General features: G+C 45.6%; 1 long non-coding RNA gene across 2 annotated transcripts; it reads left to right on the plus strand.

Moving 5' to 3' along the window:
* Nucleotides 1-2,470: 2,470 nt before the first annotated feature.
* On the plus strand, nt 2,471-21,408 carry LOC139045014 (uncharacterized). 2 transcript variants are annotated; one of them, XR_011502501.1, is made up of 6 exons: nt 2,478-2,774; nt 5,124-5,206; nt 10,958-11,169; nt 11,336-11,526; nt 19,278-19,357; nt 21,148-21,408. It is a non-coding gene; the product is annotated as an uncharacterized lncRNA (long non-coding RNA). The 2 variants fall into 2 exon arrangements; XR_011502502.1 differs by lacking the exon at nt 5,124-5,206 and having other exon boundaries at nt 2,471-2,774.
* The last annotated feature ends 1,354 nt before the right edge of the window (nt 21,409-22,762 follow it).

Here is a 22,762-nt window from a genome sequence, read left to right on the forward strand (position 1 = left end):
TTTAGCCTCCTCTCCAGCTTCATCTACCCTCATACTCTGTTTTACTTGATGCTTCAATACAGCAGCATCCTTACCGTGCTGTCACATATCACTGTACATTCAGTCATGTAGCTCACTGTCTAGTTCAACCTTCCTTCCCTTCCCTTGGCGAACTCTTACTCATTTCTCCACATTTCAGCTCAGCCACCATATACTTCAGGAAGTCTTGCTCAACAACCGAATTGAGAACTCCCAGAGGACACCTCCTCTGTGTTCCCCTATCCTACCCTCAGTGCTTACCTCGCCTCAACATTTCCCTTATTACGTGAGATTATCTCACACCAGAGATACAAGCAATATTATCTCCTTAAAACCTCACTCATACCACATCACTCTGGCCCATAAAGTGCTTCAAGAGGAATCCTATGGAAGGTAAGAGAACATATAGGCCCCATGCTCTGGCCTTTAAGGCCCTAAATGGCCTGGTCCCTGACCTTCTCTCCAAACTCCTCCTTTGTCCTTGCTTACTGTCATGCCACTGTCTGTTTTCAGATCCATCACCCTGCCAAACCCTCTCATGCCTTAAGACTTATTTCCTCAGCTCTTAGCACAGTTGTTCCTTTTTATTCTCCAGGGCTTTGTTTGAAAGTTGCCTTCTTACAGGCACCTTCCATCTCCACCTCTAGAACTGTCATCCTTTCCCATTGTTCCCTATTTCTTTTCTTCACTGCAACCACGGAATTTTATAATTAAGATATTTATTGACTTATTCATTTATTGTTTTCTTGTTATTTAATTCTCTAATTTAGTGGAAAACACACCCTCAACTCTTCATGCTCCTGGAAAGCGCAATCCAGACTTTTTAATCTGTATCCTTCCAGAGTGTTTGGTGCACTGTTACATCCTCAAATGTGCCAAGTAAATGAATGAGCAAGCAAAGTTCAGGAATGACACGAAGAGAGGGAATTATAAAATAGCAGAGATGTAAAGAAATTAAATATTAGTGTTAGTTTCCATAATAACTTGCATTGAGGGAACTCTGAGTGCTTTAAAAATATTAATTTACACTCTGTTCACAGGAAGAACTCATTATCTCTAACTTACGAGCAAAGAAAGTCAGCCAAATGAAGCGACTTTTCCAAAAGGAATATAGTGCATTAAATAGGGAGCTTGGTCTAAACTCTGAATAGCTTTATTTTATACCCTGTCTTGTTCCCAAAGGATTTTAGATGGCTTTGAAAGACACAGACAGTTACACAATTTAGAGTGTTCACAAAAACAAAACAAGCCAGTTGCTCAGGAGAAGCACGATTATTCCTGGTACAAGGTCTGAAAGAAACTTCTTTCTTGGGTCCACACAAAGGGCATCAAACCACATCCTCAATCACATCCTCCAGGCAAGGAAGCAGTGGGGCTCACGGGGTTGTTTGTGGCACTCCTCAGTGTGGGCCGATGGCACGGGGCCAAGGCTCAGATCCACAGAGCAATTCTCCAAGGAACCAGATCAAGACAGCCCAGGTGTGCAATTCTCTGATGGCCTGTCTTAATCCAAAAAGAACATCTGGAGATTCTGGAGGAATCATTTAACAGCACACTCTTCATACGCTGGGCTCCGTGAATTTTAATTTTCACCCAAAAACTTCTAATAAGTACTACCTAACAGTGAAATTGAAAGTGACAAGCATCTGGAACACGGTCAATGTTGTGTAACAATGAAGATTTCCATCTGATTTATCAGTCAGATGACCTGGGGAAGGGTATATTAGCTAAGGTGTAGGTTAAGCTGTTCTAACAAAGAGACCCCAAAATACAGTGAACTAGATAAAACCACACTAACATTTTGGGCAAAAGCACTGGGAACTTCTGGTCCTGTTGCCTGTGTTAACTAGGCCAAGAGGCCCATGGTGGGTAAGGAGGTCCTGTGGACCCACTGAGTGGGGCCTCAGAGAAGGGGCTTAGGGGGTCACTTACCGGGCTTCTGCATTTCCTGTCTATAGTGTAGGAATTAGCTGTCTGCTGTGATGTTTCCTCCTTTTAATACTATGGCTGGGGCTGTTCTTCTATGAGGCATGACCAAAGTGTAGACTCCTCAGCCGGGAGTTCTCCACTGTGAGGGTTCCAGCAGCCCGACCAGATGGAGGGGATGGAGGAAAGGTGGCTTTGAAAATGCAAGTTCCACCTACCCGGGTCCCAGTATTTCCATTTTAGCCACTGAGATTTTATCAGCCAGGGAGATTTTGCTGGGTTTCAAGCTGCCTCAGGAGCCCTCAGGAGCCGGCCTCAGGCGCCATTAATTAAACCCGCTTTAGCCCGGCAGCATGGCTGCAGGGTCAGAGTGTGGAGGACGCCGGGAGGAAGGGGAGGGTCATGAAGGAGGAAGGGGAGGGCCGTGAAGGAGCGCAGAGCGTGGTGGGCGTGGGGAGGGGCGTGGGGAGGGGCGGGGGAGGGGCGTGAGGGGAGGGGCTTGAAGGAGCGCAGAGCGTGATGTGATATGCGTGGCGACTGGCATGATGGAGGAAACGGTGGATACACCGGTGCTTTCCTAAGCGCTATAAGCAGCAGTGACTGTGACTCCTTTCAGCCCTCAGGCCATGGAGCATCCGGTCTGCTGCTGCAATTTGCGCTTGCCCTGAATCTTTGGGGTGGGGCTTTCAGCCTGGGTGAGGCGTGAAGGGGGCGTTCCTGACGCCACAGGCGTCCAAGTCTTATGGCAGGCACCACTGTCACGCTCAGACTTCTCAGGCTTCGTCTCAGGTTCGCCTGCTGTCTCTATGGGGCGGCTGTGGACTCTTCAGGTGGGTCGGACTCACTTTGGGGGGGTCAGAACTGGGGTGGGGTGAGCACAGCTCAGCAGGCAGGGGATGAGGGGCAGGGTGGGGGATGGGGTAGAGGGTTCTGTGGCCATTTGGGGTCTCCTGGAGTGACCATATACAATTGAGAGGCTTCTGTTACCTGTTATCAGATGCATAGGACTAAACTAAATGATAACAGATGCTTGGAGGTCCCAGAGAAAATTGACAATGGAAGCCTCACTGTAGGTGGGGCAGGCTAGGGCCATCCTTCTGTATAAAAGTATCAGGGAACGTTGGGTTGTGTTTCTGGACCATCTGTCCTTCTACCTTGTAGTGAACACAGGGAATGTGTACAGATAAGAGACAGAGGCTGCACCTGCCGATCCGTGTTCTCTAAATCTGTTCCATTCTGCAGAATGGTCAGCATGGCTTCATTCAACTAACATACTTCTTACTTATGTGTATTGAGTGTTTGATGCAAAAGAAGTGCTTTGCAAATTAGCTCGTTGGATCCGTCAACATTTGTAAGAGGTTGTTAAACCATTTCACAAAGGAGAAAGGTAAGGTTCCTATAGGGGAAATGTTTACACATAATCACAGTTATATGTCACAGGCAATTGATATTGCCTGCTATGTGATGAGTCTGTGATTCACTTTAAATTGGTGAGGAGAATCTAGTTATGTGTTCTTAAGTTGACAACCAATAAACTGTAGTAAACGCGCCAGTCTGTAAATGAGATTTACCATATTTTGGGGAAATGTCCAGTTTATTTCACATTGCACATCATGTGATATTCCTTTATAATGAAGCTAGTATGTATTAAGGCTGTGTACAGACTGTATATACGTTTGCGGTTATGCAAGAATAACACATGCCAGATCAACACAGGGAAGCATTTGGCTAGAACCCCAAAGGACTTGAGCTTTCTATACCTACAGCCTCATTTCCCCAACTCTATCATGTCAACTTTCTGCCCCTGGACTCTGGTAGAGATGTCCCTGTCTGAACCAGAATGTCCACAATGTTTTAGGAATCAGCGACCTTCATGGATATGGTTCTGGGTTTCACCCAGGAAGAATAGGCCTTGGTGGGCGCATCCTGGCAAAAGCTACACAGAGATGTGATGCTGGAGAACATCATTCATCTTCTCTCTGTTGTTGAGTCTGTCAATAAGGATTTATTTACTCAACAAGTATCCAGAGAAGTTTCCACATATCATGCTCCCCTCAGCTCTCATTTTTATTCTTTCATAACACAACTACGAGTGGGTAATTCTGTTTATTGATTTAATGACATGTAGTTTGCCCCTTCACTAGAATATAGTCTTCTTGACCACAATTTTATGTCTTTGTTGCTGCTCTATTGCCAGCACCCAGAACAGTGCTGAAAACTCAATGGGGTTTTTTTTAATAACTAAAAAATAAGATTAAACAATTCCTAAGTAATTTTTCTGTTCTAAGCAGTAAGCCCAAAGTTTGAGGCCACAGTAGAAAAAAACACCAGGCAACATAAATTTAGGTTATTCTGGATTAACTAGAAACATTTAATTCCTCGTTTGTTGAAAACACTGGGAATCTTTACTCTGTGAGCTTGCTCGTGCACATCCACGAGTTCCTCAATGCTTTTGGCTTGGTGTCACGGTGTTCCTCCTGCTCTGCTCAAGGACTTCCAAGGTTTTCTTCAATGCTCACTTAGTTGTTCATGCGATCCTGTCCTTGACTTGAGGAATATGTATGGTTCTTAAAACACAGTTCAAAATTCAAGTGGCTTTTTCCCATGAACAGGGTGGCAGCTCTGCAAATAAGACACAATTTCCCATTGGAGCAAGGAGAGGAGTTGTGGAGGGAAGAAAGGGGATTCCCACAAGGCCTGAGGCTGGCTAAGCTCTAGGCATGTGTGTTCACTATGAGGAGAAGCCTAGTCAGTGAGGGATAAGGGCCTTGGTAATGCCGACTACAGATTTCCTTAAGTCCATGGTCTTTTCAGGAAAGTATGGGAATCCAGTGGGGGAAAAATCCTCAATGTTGTCAATATTCCTAGCATTTATCAATGTCTTTTATTCATAGTTTATGTCCTCTTTGGATTGAAAGTTTCATATTGTGAACTTTGCCCTCATCCCTTCCCCTTGATGATTTCTTCTCTCATAACCTTACCAAAATCTGTCTTAGTTTTCTTTTCAATCTTGAAAACATTTTGTAATTGACAGTGCCCTAAAACATGTTTCTAGACATTAGTGCATTGCTCCATTTCACATTCTTGCCCTGTGTAAGGGTCAATATTTGCCTTGCATGCCGTACAACACTTTGGTTCCCTAATGCCTCTTGAGAAATTTATTTTTTAATTGACTTTAGGCAGGAGAAGTAACCTTTAAAACCAAGAAATGGTACCTATACCAAATATCTGCAGGAAGGAGCCATCTAACTGCACAGTGATGGTAAGTTTCTTGGGTTGAACCCTGGTCCCCTACATTAGAGGCCTGGGAATTGGATGATTACTAGTAAAGCACAATAACGGGACTATAATTTGAGATGGGAGTAAGTGCCATCCCAGCGGAAAGTTTTGCATAATTTTAATTTAGGAAGGATATTGACCTGAGCTCAGAGCTATAACCTGAGTTCTTATAAAAGGACAATTGTATAAACATGGCTCAAATATCTAGTCTATGAAACACAATGAAGTTACAAAATTAACCAACTGTACAGTTGAGGTGTTATAAAGAAGAAATCTCTGGGCTGGTCCAGTGGCACAACAGTTAAGTTCACACGTTCCACTTCAGTGGCCCAGGCTTCACGAGTTTGGATCCCCAGTGCAGACATGGGACCACTTGGCAGGCCATTCTATGGCAGACGTCCCACATACAAAATAGAGGAAGATGGACACAGATATTAGCTCAAGGCCAGTCTTCCTTAGCAAAAAGAGGATTGGCAGCAGATGTTAGCTCAGGGCTAATCTTCCTTAAAAAAAAAAAAAAAGAAGAAGAAATCTCAATGCATGCAAGAGAGTAACACACCGTGCATATGTAACTTACATGAGGAAGGTTTTTAACCAGGAACTATGACTGACTGATTAGCCTAGAATTCATACATAGAGAAAAGAACAAATGAACGTCTGTGGGCAGTCTTTTAAGTGCCTCTTAGCTCCTCCAATAAGCAGAAATCTCACATTGGGGAAGAACCCATTGAACAGAACTAGTGTGAGATGTTTTCACTCACAGGTTCACAGTGACTTAACATATGTGAAGTCACGTGGGCCCAGGAGGCCCACCTCTGTAAGCTGTTGGACCAACTGAGGCAGCAAAGCCATGAGGAAGCACTGAAGTTTCACCTGGAAAATACCCAAGATATTCTCCAGAACATGAAATACTGGTAGGCAGGCCAGATTCAAAAAGACAGAAGGGGATGGCCTGAAATCCATAATTAAGATCAGATGAAGCCTGCTTAGGAGCCCAGGGGTGTGCCCAGGAAGTTCAAGATGAAAATCTTGCCTCTAACTTTGGAGAATGTTGTGGACTTTGCTGCTCTGTTCTCAGCCAACTCAGAAGGTTCCAGGGAGGATTTTGATCAGAATAGCTTATGGAGGGAGGTTTCAAGGTCATGTAATTTAAACAAGTGCAGTCAAAGAGATGGCTGTAAGTGAGGAAAGCAGGGCTCCTGGAGTGGTGAGAGTCACTAGGACAGATGGGAGAGATGGGGGGCTGGGGAGGGTGTGGGTGCACCAATGATGCACTCCTCGGGTCCCCAAGATGCCAGATGTCTGGGAAGCAGCTGCCACCATGGCCTTTACCACTGCAGCCACCGCCAGTGCCGTTTCCCCAACCACCATGAACACCACCACAGTAGGCTGGACAGGGAAGTAAGAAGTAGGTTCCAAATTCACCACTGTGGTCTCAAATCTGGACCTGGGAATGTTGTGATTGGGTCTGATAGGAGTCGTTGGGCAAGAGGAATTACCCTGAGGCAGGGGCATGAAGATCCCTGAACTCCTCTCCAAGTGTCATTTGTTGTATTTGAATCTGTTGAGCTGAGGTGGATTCCTGCCCCAGAGGTGACCAGAGTCAGCCCAATCCACATGCCACAGCACAGGGGGCGCCAACCGACCCAATGCATTCCAGGAGGCTGTGGGACACCACCCCCGCTGCTGGTGCCCTTGCACTGGCTGCTGCCACGTTCATCATCCTCCCTCGGGAGCCCGGCCTGGGCTGGGGGGGGGCCCAAATGTGGAAGGGCTGAGACACAGTTTGGGCACACTAGCTTCCTGGAAGCCTCCTGCTCCAACCAGGCTGATGACAACTGCCAGGGTACTTTCAGGTCTCAGGGCCCTTTTCCCCATGCTAGACCCCAGACAGAGACTCATCCCAGGAAGCTGGAATGGCTGGCCTCCTTCAGACAAAGCAGGCTCCTCCAGAGGATACACCTCTCCCTGTGCCCTGCCACAGTGCACCCAGAGAGATGGCCAGGGCAAGGCCTGTCTTGGACCTTAGTCATGGATTTCTCTCAAGAGTAGAGCTCTGGGCAGCAGGAGGGCATGGCTTTAGTGACTCCAGAGTGAAGGGAGGTGCCTGCCCATGGAAGGGCAGGCCTGCCAATTTCCCCACTATTTCCGCAGGGGGCGTGGCATGCCTAGTGTGGCCAAACTCCTTTGGCTAGCATTCCTGAGCCCTGTTGACTTGTCAAACATTTACTGCTCCCTGTGTTGAAAAGCTCCTTCCTGATGGGAGGCCTTGTTCTGTCAAACAATAAAGGAGGCACCGGATGACCAGCATGCAGGAGGGATAGCCTTGCCCTGCCCCCTGGCTCCTGATGGGCAAAGAGGGGCAGAAAGCTATTTTCAAAGGATGGGAGTGGGACCTGAGCAGAAGGGGAGACGGGGATGTGAGACACAGTTGTAGAAGTTGGGAATCCCAGTTCACCAGCAGCTGCACCCGGCCACCACCAGTGGGCTCCCCCACACTTTCAGTGCCACAAGGACCTGTCCCTCAGCAAGCCCAAGGGCCTTTCTGAGGCCAGTCACCTTTGCTGTGCATGCGTAGATAGAAAGAAAGGTTTTCCCTCCATGGAGTGGGGCTTCCAGAGTGCTAACAGTCAATAAGACCCATGGGATTTGTCAGTCAGTTGGGGAGGGGCGGGTGCACCCACCATCCTCTCTTCATTTCCCTGAGATCCTAGATCTGGTGAGAGTCACTTGAGATTTCCATGAAATTAGTGGAGTTCTCACTGTGTTGTAGGCGATCTTGTTGAGGTAATGGCTGGCCTCTGTGATATCAGGTCTCGGTGAGGTCAGAGGGGGGTCTCTATAATGTCACTAGAGGTCTCTTGGAGGTCATGGGAGTTCTTTGTGTGTTCAGGGAGTTCTCTGTGAAATCAGGAGACCTCAGTTTGAGGGAAGAGGGGTTCACTATGAGGTCAGTGGAGGTCTCTGGGTGGTCAGACAAGTCTCTGTGTGGGCATGGGATGTCTCTGTGTGGTCAAGGGGAGTGTCTAAAGTGTCAGGGGATGTCTCTGTTAGGTCAGCTGAGATCTCTGTCTGTCAGTGAGGACAGAAGGGGCCTCTATGACGTCAGAGGTGGTCTCTGTGAGGTCACGGTGTTACCAAAATCAAAGTGGTTTGAATGCTTGCGAGTTAAGTTGGCATGAGCACACTAAAGCTATTTGGGAACATAAACCTTCCCTCATTTGTTTGTCTTCCACCCCTTGACTATTGGGGACCACTGAGAACGCTGTGTAGTAGCTTCCCTCACTTCATCTGTAGTAAGTTCACAGAAGGTGTCAGTTCACACGAGGGCAGTGTGGAAATTAATGGTAACTAGAGAAGCTCTCCTGATGGAGTGGCCATTTTTGCAGCTGCAGCTGCCACGTTATGTCCTTTGAAGGGCTTTACCATGGATCCCAGCTACTTTCTTGGAGACCTGTACCACTTCTAACAGTTTAAGCATCTCTGGCCCATGTTTAACGTCCATGATTCACTCTGGAGACCTCTGTGGCTGGAGGTCACTTCTGGGCAAGCATGGCTTAAAGACCCATTGGAATCAAGGAGAAGGGCAGCAGAGTTTAAGATATGACAGGATATTAAAGAAATCTGAAGGGAATCTGGCATCATATCTTGATAATGAAGTATTCTATTTTGGGATAGCCAGAGGCCTCATCAGTCACTGGTAGACTAGAGAATTGATGTAGGAGTCCAAACCCTCATAGGTAGGTCCATAGCCAATTTTTTTGCTTTCTTGAATAACAAGCAGATGGCAGCTACTGCTCTGAAGCTTGGGGGCTAAACTTTAACCAGTGTGTCCATCTTGCCCCATTCAAAAGCGTCCGTTTATGATCGCGAGTTTATCAGAGAGGCTGATAGCCATGCATCCAATGTAAAGAATCCAAAGAAGAAAGAACAGAGCCATTCCTTTAGACACATCGTATTCCTTCCTGGTCAAGAAGCTGAACATACTTAACTCACGTCTGACTCTATCCTCCTGGGGATAGAATCACACCCCGCAGGATTACCCTTCTCCCCGCCCCCATTTTCCATGCCAATTGCAAGTTCGGGTCGTGACCTGTGCTCCTGACAAAGTGGCCGCGAGACAGCAGGTTCCCACCACCCCCTCCTTGGGTTTGAGGGCTCTGATAGAGCGGCTCACACAACTCGGGAGAACCTCTCCCTTCTGAACAGCCACAGGGAAGAGGGGCATAGAGCAAAACATGTGTGGCAGGGAGGAGGAGCTCCCGGGGCCTCTCTGGGTGTGCCACTCTCCCCGAACCTCCACGTGTTCGCCAACGCAGCAGCTGTCTGAGCACCGTTCTTTCGCAGTCTGACGGAGACTCCATCGCCTGGGCATAGTCGATTGCGGTCATTGGCCGTTGGCTACTCAGCGCAACCTTCAACCCCTCTTGCCCCCCCCCCCGTCCCCAGGGGTGGGGACGGGGACGGGGACGGGCCTGAAACTTCCAAGGCAAGAATCGAATCACACAGTTGGTTTCCCTGGCACCCAGCCCCCACGCTTAGGGCTTCTCCAACACTCACCTCGTTAACACCAGTTCAGGTGGCGTTGAAAGGGGCTTGTTAGGCATAACACCAGACAAACCACTTCGCCTTTCTGGCTCTGGACTCGTTTCAGGAACTGAGCCCTAAAGTAATTCTCCTAACCAAAGATGCGCCATGTGGCTCTCGTATGGGCAATCCCAGGACTTTTAGGCGCTCGCTGCCAGAAACCAAGGGAAGACATTTACTGTTATAGCCCCAGGAGCGCACAGCATTGAGAGCACTAAGGTCTCGAACAAAGCTAGATTCCCCTGTTCTGAAAACTTCCTGATTCCGGGAAAGCTTCCTCTTTCTGGCTTCTGGCTTCAAGGGGCATATGTTTCACCCGGGGCCAGCCACCTACCTGCTTCCGTTTTACCTTTCCTGGCGTGGCACCGGCTGCTCACTCCACCTGTCCTTGGGCCCATAGTTCCGAGTTAGCCCTGCTTGAATCATGTAGGGGAATCTCTCGCTTCTCAGGGGCTGCTGTATCCTGCAAGAGGGCCATCAGCTCACCTCCCCCACTTTTTGGTGCTTGGAGCTTGGTTTTCTCCTGTTCCCAGCCTGTGGAGGCCCCTAACTCACAGAGCTCGTCCCTCCCTAGAAGGGGGTGGGGAACGGGGCATTCTGGTACACACAGTGAGGAATCCTTCAGCAGTTTGGACCCTGTTTCACAGGTCCAGGGCTCCAGAAATCTTCTGGTCTCTCCCTTTCCTGAGACCTCCTTCAGTTCACACTTTCCTTCAGAAAGCTTTCCCTTGTGGGCATTCCACACCAAGAACACGGCTCCACTAGGGAGCAAAGATTCAGCCTGCTCTCCTCCTTCCTGCCGAGGTCACCGGGCCCTCCCGGAGCCAACAGGGGGAGGGGGCTGTCCTTCAGCCCCATCACGTCTCATCTGTGGTCAAGGGAAACTGCCACGGCTCGGTCTTCTTCGATCCCTTCCCTCCCTGGTGACGGTTCGGACAATCCTGCCACCAACGCCCTTCCTCTTGGCAGTCCGCACACCGATTAGCCCCCGACATTGCGGGTGGCCTCCTGGCCCCTCGGTGGGGGCTGGGGTTACTCACCCATGGCATATGTCCCCTCTCCCTCAGGTTACCTTGAGGAGACTGGCGGGCCACAGCGAGCAAGGCGGCCTGCCTTTTCATCTTCTTGTCTTCCTTTGCATCCTCAGCTTCAAGCCGGTTATGGAGCACCCTCCGTGCAGCCACTCGTAGCTGTGCAGGACTGGTAGCAGGATGGATCGCCAACTTTTGGAGTTTCCCACGGGTGTCTGGAGCACTTCTGAGATCTGAAATACGGATTCGGGATCACTGTACTGCCCCGGGCCTCCAGGTCCCAGTTTGTGTATCACCTGAGGCAGTCCTGCGGCCTCTGGAACAAAATGTGTGTGTGTGTGGCGGGGAGGGGAGGCGGGGAGGGGCGGTGTGGCTTTCCCCAGGGCCCCATTGGACCTGTCTGAATTTAGGCCATTTAATGGGTGGCCGGCTTACTCTTTTCATGGCTTTCAGAAGCAGACCCCGAAAATATCCTCCCTTTCCTCCATCCCCAGGATCATTGGGATTCCACCCTGCCTCGCTCTCTGGCACAGCCTGTCCACCATGCCTGTGGATGTCCCATCCTGGGTCATCTGCCTTACCCGCTTGTTCCCTGGCTTTGAACGGAACGGACGACTTTGCCTCAGGCATGCTAACCTTCTCCTCCAGAAGCCCACAATTCGTATGGGGCAAGAATTCATATGGAGTGAGTATAATAATATTGCTAATAAAGTTATTTTTATTATTAATAGCTAACAATTATATAGTGCTTCCTATATTCCAGGCAATCTTCTAAGTGCACTCTAAATATTAACTCTTTGAATCCTTGCAAATCCCCCATGAGGTAGGTATTATTTCTTTCAAATGAGGAAACTGAGGCACCAGAGAGAGGCTAAAACCAATATGTAACTGATAAATGAATTCATCGATAAGGCTGAGTAAAATGCAGGTTCTCTGTCTTCGGAGTCTTGGCTCTTGATACTCTATACCTGTGCTCCTGCAAGTCCTATGAAACTCAGAAGCTTGTACGATGGTGGTGAGGCACAGAGGCTTTAAGCAAACTGCTGAGTTCCACAGCTGACTCCACCCTTGGCTTGGTGCTGAAAACAGTCCTGGATTTGAGAAGCTCAGTATCTACTGCCCTCTCCTCTAGGACCCAGTAGAGGTGGGGGATACAGATGCAAATATGGGGAGGCTTTTAAGTTCTAGGGGCAGGTTGTATCCAAAGAAGCTCAGGGCCTGCAGGTAACTTCTCCTCTCCAGTTTAGCACCTCCCCTACCCCTTCAGCCCCCGTCCATGCAGAAAGGCAGCATGAGCCTGGAATCACACAGGCCTCGATGGAAATCCTGGCTCTGAAATGCACTGGCTTTGGGTAACAACTTAGGCTTCATGATCAAGAAGGTAAAATCAGAGGAAGATGGTGCTGTTGAATGAGCATCCCAGCAGCTGAGTTAAACGGTAACCAAAATGACTGCCTGACTCAGGGGCATAAGGCTTTAATGCACACACACTTCACATGTCCCAGGCACAGGCTAGACATTCTACACGGCTCATCCCTTTTCATACTCCCAATAGCCCCAGGAGTTGTGTTGTTCTATACCCACGTCACAGGTGAATAAACTGAGGTTCAGAGACCTTAAGTAAGTTGTCCCAAAAGTTGGGCTGCTTTGAATCCTTGTTACCATTACGGGCTTAATTGTATCCTCCCAAAATTTATATGTTGAAGCCCTAACACTTAGCACCTCGGAAGGTGATTGTATTTGGAGACAAGGACTTTAATGTGGTGATTAAGTTACATGAGGCCATTAAGGTGGAGCCCTAATCCTGTCTGACTGGGGTTCTTGTAAGAGGAGGAAATTTGGAATCACAGGGAGACATCAGGAATGCGCTCACACAGAGGGAAGAACATGTTAGCACAGTGAGAAAGTGGCCATCCACAGGTCCCCTACTACCAGCACATAATCAGGAAGGGCAAAGAGGTTTTCTGGTGCCATTTTGTCCAGAGGCTTTATCTCATATTTGGTAACTCCTAGCAGCTCTGAAAAATAAATGTTATGAATGTGGAAATATCAATGGATCTGGGAATTTGTTGTTGCATTATTGTCATTTCTTGGAGGATCAGAAGATGTCATAAGCATAAGCCTGTCTCTCCTAAGAAGGCCTGGAAAGAAATTACAGAAAGTGTAGAAGGCAGGAGCTACTTCTACTATAGCTCATTTCCAGATTCGGGCTAATATCAGATCTTCATTGGATTATTAATGTTTCTTGAGAGTGCTGCTTCATCAAATTTCTCTTCCCTGCCTGGGCCTTCAGCAGCTGATACGGTCATCACCTGTCTAGCTTGTGGCCCTGCATATCTATGCCTTACCTATTCATATGTCCAAAGTGACATGAAGCTCAGGAGGCCGTATTTTCTGATTTATGGTATGATTTTTGGAAAAGTTTTATGAGGTATAAACAAAGCAAACTAGTTAAAAATCTAACACTCATTTTTATTTGAAGAGAATAAAATCATATGCCATTAGAACTCCTCTGGAAAACCCAGGGCATATATCTCACAACTTGCTTGACTTTTTTTTTTAAAGATTTTATTTTTTCCTTGTCTCCCCAAAGCCCCCCGGTACATATTCTTAGTTGTGGGTCCTTCCAGTTGTGGCATGTGGGATGCCGCCTCAATGTGGCTGGATGAGCGGCGCCATGTCCACGCCCAGGATCCAAACTGATGAACCACTGGGCCACTTGCAGCGGAGCATGCTAACTTAACCACTCAGCCATGGGGCTGGCCCCCTTGCTTGACTTTTGATAGGCAAGAAGGAGATAGAAATTCTTACCAGTGGCTATCTGGTTGCTAGAAACAGAAACTTCCTTTTGTTAACATAAGCAAAACAAATATCTTTAAAGGCTATGGAATGACATATAAAATTGAGGGAAAATAGAACTTCAGGAAGCACCAGAACCAAAGAATAATGAGAGATACAGAGACGGAGACAGAGAGTGGGGGGGAAGGGAAGAAGGGAGGGAAGGATGGGTGGAGAAAGTGATAGAGTTAATTAAACAAGGTGGCCACAGCATAGGCTAAGGGAGGGGATGGGAGATTGACAGTAGTCCGTGATCCCAGAGAAGAATGTATTTATATACAAATGGAGGAAGGATACTGGACAAGCAAGTATAAGTGATTTTCACTAACAAAGCATTCCTAAAGTACTCATAAGCATTACATGACTCCCTGATTGTCTCATGCACAAGTATTGCTCAGTGAAATTCCTGCTTGGGGACTTCACCAAATGTCATCTATTTACACTCAACACCCATTTCCATCCCCTTGTACATTCTTTCTTGTGTTTCAGTACTTCCCATATTTGAGAGGGCTAAAAAGAACGTTTCCAAAACTCCCTTGATGCCACGGTTCTACAATTGATTTAAGTTCCATCAATGTAATGCAGTTGCATGAGATTTGAAAGGCAGAAGGGGTAGTGAAGGGCAGCAGGGACATTTCGTGTATTTATTTTCCTGCATTAGTAGCAACTCCAGGCCCTGGCAGGCATCAGTTTTTCCCGTGGCCAAAAGGCACTTTGCACTGCCTACTCACCAACCTCATGGTCAGGGGCATGGAGACATCAGCCAGAATTTCCTGCAGTTCCCCCATCCCTGGTCTACATCTGCTGAGGCCTGACCCTGAGCCTGAGTCTAGCAGCAGACACCAAACTCCATTCTACTAGCCCTTGAAATAATTCTGTGGACGTCTAATTTCCTATAGTAAAGCCCTTTCTAGTGGAGATACTTAAAGTAGTTTCTGTTTCCTGCATTCACCCTGAATGATACAAGTATCAAAAAGCTCCTTCAGTATCAATTTAATTTCCAGCTTTATTGCACATTCTTTCAGTGCAATGATATGGTTCACCCATCTTATGGCTCCTTTCCTTGCACAGATGACAGAGTTTTCTTGAGTAATTGAGCAGAGCTTCCTCTGACTTGCCTACAGGTGAGTTCAGTTATTTTGTTCCTTGAGACCACTCCCATTTCCCAGAACTATTGTGGACTATGCTGCTTAGCTTCAGTGGTTTCCTTGTTGTGTTTCATCTCATTACTCCCAGAAATGTACACTAGGAGTGATGATTGCCTTGATGGCTGTTCTTTTAGGCAAGTTGGATCATAAAAGGCATACTTCTCCAAATATTATTATATCATGAAGCATTCTCTGGTGATAGCCCTTTGATAGGTACACTTATAGAAGAAGTTAGAGTTGGTATTATGCATTAGAATTTCAGTCACATAGTCCCTTGGATCTAGGAATCCCAAAGCTAGGGACTTATGTTACTGATATCTCACAAAAAATCCTCTCAGATTTACATATAAGTTTAGTGCAGGAATTGTTTTTGGTAAGTGTTTTTAAAAACGAAAACAGCAAAACGATCCTTCAGGGACCATTTAATTGAATTACAGTATATTCAATTGATAAAAGTATTCAGCTGTAAAATAACATGGTTGGCCCAATACAGGAAGATTTCCAAGATGTAATATTGAGTGAAATGGTAAGGATGAATTGCACAAAATATTTAGCATTTAGCAAGTTTTAAGTATGACAGGTGAGAAAATATGCATTGGTGTCAACTACACATGAACTGTTCACTAATTCCCCTTGGGATCAAAATACAAGGTTCTGAGAGTTTAGAGTGGCGGGGTGGTATATCATTTTGTGTTTCAGTGGAGAAAGAGAAACATTACCAGGTATTTCAAACAGAGGGAATTTACAACAGGGGATTGTTGGTTGGCTTTGCCAGGATTGGACGACTGAGAATGAGGGTATTCATTTCCTAAGGCTGCTGTAGCAAATTACCACAAACTTGGAGACTTAAAATAATAAGCATGAATGAAAAAAGAGAATGAAATATACAAAAAGAAGTGTATATGAGACATATAGGAAATGCTGACAATACCCAGTACACATGTAATCAACGTTTCAGAAGGACAGGAGGAAGAGAATGGAGCTAAAGCAATATCTGAAACAATTATGGCTGAGAAATTTCCAAAAGTCATAGAAGACTTCAAGCCACAGATCCAAGAAATGCTATGAATTCTCATGAAGACAAATACAAAACATTTAGATCCCACCAAACATGGTATGGTCTAAGGTCTAAAGGGGTATTTCACAATAAGGAAGTGTGGGCCCAACTTTGCATCTCTTCATTGTGGGGCCTGTGAGTGAGGGAGAGGAAGAAGCAGCAATCATGGAGCAGGGCTATAGCGTGGCTGCTGATGGGGGATAATTAGGAGGGAATGAAGGTAGCCTCAGAGGCTCATTGATCCCCTCAAACATTGCTTGAAGACCTGTAACTCAAGATTTGGCAGAAAAATGGCTAAGAGTTTGCCTTCCCTTTTATCAAGGAAAAAAATACCTATAGTAAGTCTTACTTACAACTACTTATACAAAAGGACAGAAAACCCAACTCAGTGGGTATAGACAATGAAGATATTTTGTTTTATGTAAGTGCAAAGTCTGGCAGCAGCAAGCCTTACAGGTGTGGGTTTATCTAACCATTCAGGTGTCAAAATCAAGGATCTGCTTTCATTCTGGCTCTCTGTTCTGCTTTACTTGGTGTTGGCATAATCTCTAGGCTCTACGTGGTAGTCCTCCAACTTCTCCAGGTGGGCACTCCTCTGCAATAGCAAAATAGCCATGGCAGCTATGTCATCATATCTGTACAGCTCCCTCTTTTGGTAGGTCCTTCTAGGAAGGAGAGAACCTTACTAGCTAAGAAATTATAGCAGATGTCTCCTCTCACCTCTGAGGCTCAGATTGAGTCTTATGCCCATCTTTGAACCAAGATCGTGATTGAGATACCACGTTAGTCTTCAACTAAGCAGAGACCAGGTTTAGAGTTGGAATTGGGGGTTAATACTACCAAACCACAGCACTGGCATGGGGGAAGAGTGGTCTCCACAAAGAAAAATATAGTTTCTAAGAGTAGAAGTGGGTAATCACCAGAGGAGGAACAAATGCTGGAAGCCAAAACAAACAAACAAACAAACAAAAAATCAACTCAAATCACATGGCATGACACTTGACCCACTTCTCTTCCCTTTCCCTCCTGGGTTAGCTCGGCTCTCTTCTCAGCTGTTGCTTGAATGCACCAAACACCCCGCCCTTGAGGCCTTTGCTCTCCCCAGAGCTTTATCCTGGTATGCTCTTTCCTCAGACATTTGCTTGGCTTTCTCCCTTGTTTTTCTATTCACGGCTCTATTTAAATGTCGCCTCAGAGAGGCCTTTGGTGAATTCCCTATCAAAAATAGCAACTGCATTTCTATCTACCCCCATAATTGGCTTTGGTTGTGTTTATAGCATTTATCACTATTTGACATTATTTTATGTCTCTCTTTGCCCTCACCACTGGAACACACTCTCCCTGAGAATATTCCCTCGTGCTCATTGTTGTATCATGGTGCCTAAAACAGTGCCCAGCATGTAGTAAGCATTAAACAAATGTTTGTTGAATGAATGAATGAGTTAGAATCCAAGACCTAACCCCACTTCTGTAATCTTAAGCAGGGAACTGAAGCCTTTACTGCCTCTGTTACCTTATCTGTCAAATGGAGATGCTTTCTACCACAGAGCATTATTCTTCAAGTAAGAAAATGTGTGGGAAATGTCTGGCATGTACAGATCTTTGATATATATTATTCTCACACACACACACACACACATATATATATATTCTCACAAAGCTTCATTCAGTGGACCCAATGAGGCCAGAATCCTTTATTTAAATCAGTTGTTATCGACCCTGGTGTCACTTTAGGATTACCGAGGGAATTCTTCACAAGTGCTGAGCTTGGTTCTCACCCTGAGTCTCTTATTTAATTGGCCTGGTGTGATGCCCAATCATTGGCAATTTTTAAAGCTCCCCAGCGGGGTCTAATATGCAGCCAGTGCTCAAGACCACTAGTTTCTAGTCATTGGTGGGCTGATGGCAGGGCTGGATGTGTAACCATCAGACTCATGGAAGCATTGTAAAACCTGGCCCTTCCAACACCTGGAAATCTCTAGAAGCCAGCTTGGCTTATTTTCTCCAGTACAAACCTTCAACTGGCAGACTACACAGATGATCCTTCCCACTGTGTTAGAAAGAAAAAACACCAGCTCTGCCTCAGATTTCTCAAATGATTTTTACATGTGCAAACCATGACCCGTTTCCACGCTTGTAGATGTTAGGGGGGAGAAAGGGAAGCTTAAAGGAGACCAGGGAGACTAGTGTGTATTTTCTCCTAAAGAAACTTTTAAAAGTGCAGAGGAACTGGCCTGGGACAGGGTCTAGGATCTAGATCTTATACTAACAGGGATGATGCATGTGAACAGTGCCCAGGACAATTCCTGGCCCATCGTAATTAGTGTTCAATTAAGCAAACTAGACTTGCCTAAGGTGTTATGATAATAACGACACAACGACAAACAATGAATCCTTTTTCTGAGCATCTTCCCTGTGTTAAGTATTTTAGGTAGGTAATTTTTTATCTCTACAACATTACGGTAAATCACTGGTTTTCTCCCCTTTCACAACTGGCAAAATTAGGATCTGAAAGCTTGCAGCTGGGAGAGGGAAGACTCAAGATTAGCATTCAGGGCTGACACCAAAGTTCATCTTCCTGCCTGTATACTCTATACTGTTTCTAGAATCCCCTTAACTCTCAAACTCTATGACTCGGAGCAAGTTGGACCTTTTTCACCTGCAGTAAACAGAAGGCTTTTCCTTCACTTAAAATAACGTAAGTAGTGATAAATGCTAGGAATACAACCGAAGCCAATTGTGGGGGTACTGGGTTAGAGATACTGTTCAAACCTCATCCCATTCAGACCCTCTGACTATTGATAGGAGAGGGAAAGTGGAAGAGAGAGGTTTTTCCTGATCTTTGAGGCATACACCTGTGTGGAGAGAGGGGGCAGAAATGCCTGGTTTTCTGTTAAGAGGTAGGGCCATGGGAGGAAGCTGCTGCCCACTCCTCAAACTGTGCAAGTCCTCCTGATTCAGGGCAGTTCTACAGGCTCTTGTCTCTGCTTATCTGGAACTCTCTGCTCCTTGTGAACACCCACCATCACCTTTGCCTGGAAATTCCTATTCACCCTTTGGATCCACAGTTTAAGCGTCACTTCCTCCAAGAAGCCTCCTCTGGTTCTCCACCACTCCCACCCCTACAGTAAAACAAAATATTTTCACATCTTCTTTTGTTGTGTTTATGGTAGTTTGTAATTACATAATAATTTTGAGTAATTGTTTAGCGCCTACCTCCCCTTTGTCAGCTCCATCAGGGCAGGAACCAGATCTTTCTGATCTACCTCCATATCCCCATCGCCTAACACAGTGCCAAACACATAGAAGGGCCTCAACATTTCATTTGCCTGGCTGTAAGTGTTACAATGAAGAGACCAAACTTAACCCTTCCATTTTTTCTTTCTTTCTCAGGAAACAGAGGAAAGGGAACCTCTGCCACTCCACTTCAGCCTGACACTCCTGAGATGCCTCAAGGCACAACTAAACAAATGGTATGCACCTGGGTATGTGGAGCTTGAGGAAGAGCTTCACTTATCTTTCACCTTCTATTCTCTGATGCTGGGTAGGGTCCTCCTTTCTGGTTTTTTTTTTTCTGGTGTTGTTCATTTATTTTTTTAATGATTGGCCCTGAGCTAATATCTGTTGCCAATTTTTTGTTCTTCTTCTCCCAAAATTCCCCTAGCACATGGTTTTATATTCTAGTTGTAGGTCCTTCTGCTTCTGCTATGTGGATGCTGCTTCAGCATGGCTTGATGACATCCATTCCCAGGATCTGAACTGGTGAAGCCCTGGGCTGCTGAAGCAGAGCATGTGAACTTAACAATTCGGCCACGGGGCTAACCCCCCCTTCTTGGTTTGTGGTTTCCACCCACCACCGTGATGTCAGACTCTCTTTGACTTTGAGAGTCTCCTCTGGCAGAGAAGGGAGGTAGAAACCTCTTCAAGTGTGGGGTGGTTCCTGCCTTAGCTGATATCGCTGCAGAAACCTCTCTCCACAACCTGGTCATGGGCTTGGCACCTGCCGCAAGAAATTGGACCTGTAGCATGTGCAACGGTTCTGAAGCCTGTGACCAATCCTCCCACTGCCATCAAAATAAAGGGTGGTTCTGAGACCTATTTCAACATTTTTTTTTAAAGATTTTATTTTTTTCCTTTTTCTCCCCAAAGCCCCCCGGTACATAGTTGTATATTTTACTCGTGAGTCCTTCTAGATGTGGCATGTGGGATGCTGCCTCAGCAAGGTTTGTTGAGCAGTGCCATGTCTGCACCCAGGATTCAAACCAACGAAACACTGGGCCACCTGCAGCGGAGCGCACGAACTTAACCACTTGGCCACAGGGCCAGCCCCCTATTTCAACATCTTAAATTCAGCTTCCAGAGACTGAGGGCGACCTTTTCCCCAGACACCACATTTTAAAATGTAGTGGGCTCTTTGATTTTGCAAACAAAATCTGGTAAGCAGTTAAATTACATTTTAATATTCCCAGCACTTAGCCAGGAAAAGATGCACACAGAATTGAAAAGCATCCTGAGTTTTTCTGTCGTTTTTATTTAAATGCCCAGATTAGACCATAATTCATCTCAAAATGGCAGGAGGCCTCTTCATGCACTTCACACTTCAAAATGTCTTACAAAATCATGTCAATTTTGGCAAGCCTCTTGCCATGCCAGAAACAACAGCAAATGCTTTTCTCCTTGAGTACCATCTATTGTGAATCAGATTATAAAAAAAATACACCTTGCTCTTTTATTTTGACTCTGTTTTGAGGATTTTATGGCATCTCTGCAGTAATTGATTTGTGTCACATTCCTGCATAAGTAGCATTCATTGTCCCACTTTTTAGAAGGGGGAATTGAAGCAGAGGTGTGGTAAAGCAACTTTCTTATGATCCTGGAGAAACTCACTCATTCATTCACTTGTTCTTTCAGTAACCATGTCTTGAGAACCAGCTATGCCCTGGTCACTAACCAGACCTTGAGGATACATAAGTGACTATCTCACAGGCCAGTCTCCAGATCTCTGGTAGAAGAGAGAGTCATTCTAATAAATGATTACAACATTCCACAATAAGTGCTGAGGTGGGTAAAGGGGCCACAAAGAATCGCCCCTCAGCCAGCTTGTCTGTAAGAGAAGGCTTCCCACAAGAAGTGAAATATGAGTCAAATCTTGAAGGATGAGTAGGACCCCAACCATCCAAGGCCTGAGTGGCAAGAAGGGCTTTTACAGCAGAGGGAGCAGCATGCACAAGGCACAAAACAGCTTCGTGTTTTCTGGTTTTAGGTGGTTGGAGAAAAAGATGTATATGTGGGATTGAAAGAAGATAGACAAGAACGAGAACGAGAACAGTCTTACATGCCAATCACGGGACGTGGACTTCCTCCTGACACAGTGGGACGAAAACAGTATAGAGTGTGTTAGTTAGTACTCACTCACTTACTTAGTTCAGCCTAATTCAGGTTCATACAAATTCCCCCTTTCCCTGTCTTTAGTGGTCAAAGAGAGTGTTGATCTATCTGAAGAAATATAAAATTATTAAAATCACTTTTTCAGATCCAAGGACCTCTTTGAACTGTCTAAAGTCATCCTGCATGCAAATGTGCATTTGCCTGGGTAGATTATCTAAAGCCTTCGTTGGATTTCTCAAGTGATCTAAAGCTCTAAAAAGTATAAGAATCACTACTCTGTTTATTTTATGAAAACTTTCAGCCCTTCCCAAAGTTGATTTTATCCAAGTAGAATTCTTTTATATTAATCTCTTAAAATTTACTGGTTGCTTGTTATCCATGTGGGTACCATATCATGTACCATTCTATTATTTCAAACAAAACAATTCTTCACATTTCCCAGCAGCAGGTTAATCCATGTTTGTTAACCAACTAAAACTGGACTTCTAATCTCAATTACTATTCTTTAGACCTATGGGATTTTCATACTTTCTATGTGAGAAGTTTGAGACAGAGGTACTATATTGGAGAAATACAGGTATTTGAATGTTGGGGGAAGCACAGATGATTTTCAAAAGTTAGAGTCATAATTCTATGGTGAGTTAGTTAAGATTATTTGGATTGAAATTAAGAGAAGAAACTCTACTAAATTTATTGGAAGGAGCGAGAAGCGTATTATGCTACCTAAGGTTAGAAAGGTAACAAGTAACAGTGAAGTAAAATCCGGGAACTTGAGCTTCATCATGACTTCCTGTATCTTTTCCCTTCTCTCTGCTGTTAGCTTCATACTCTCTCTCTCTGTCCGTCTCTATCTTTCTGGACAGATCAGCCTTTTCTCATTTCCAGTACACAGTGTGTAAAACCTGTGAGAGTTCCCACCTCTCACACAGAATGATCTCTGTTTGTATATCCCTCTGTCTTCATCTCTCACAAATCGTTCCAAAATCACTGAACAATGAGTGCATTGGTCCCTTTGCATTAGATACCCAGTCCTGCACTGTACACTTAGATATGGCTGTTCTCTCCCTAACCATATGGCTCGGCAGGAGGGAAAATTCCTGGAAAAGTGAAGTTGTGAAGATCAAACAATGGATGCCACTCTGTACATGGTAGGTGACAGAATGCCTGTCATGGCTGCCGGGACTAGGTTGTCCATTATTCTAAAAACATCTCTATTTTGCAGTAGACATGAGATTAGGATACCAAACTGAGCTAGACATAACCTCTACATCTCCTTATAGTTCTGTGTCTACCATTCACTGCCTGATCTCAGTAAGTCACTTCCACTCTCTGGGCCTCGTCTCCCTTAGTTAAATCAACAGGACAGACAGAACTAGAAGTTCTTTATGGTCCATTACAAGGAGCCCATGAGCCTAAGACAATGTCACTATTCTTCCAGTCATTCTTTGTGAAGAACCTCAGGCTCATTGTCCAGAGTTTTTTCCGTGGAG

The sequence above is a fragment of the Equus asinus genome, chromosome 4 (assembly GCF_041296235.1).
Source record: "Equus asinus isolate D_3611 breed Donkey chromosome 4, EquAss-T2T_v2, whole genome shotgun sequence".
Lineage (NCBI taxonomy): Eukaryota > Metazoa > Chordata > Mammalia > Perissodactyla > Equidae > Equus > Equus asinus.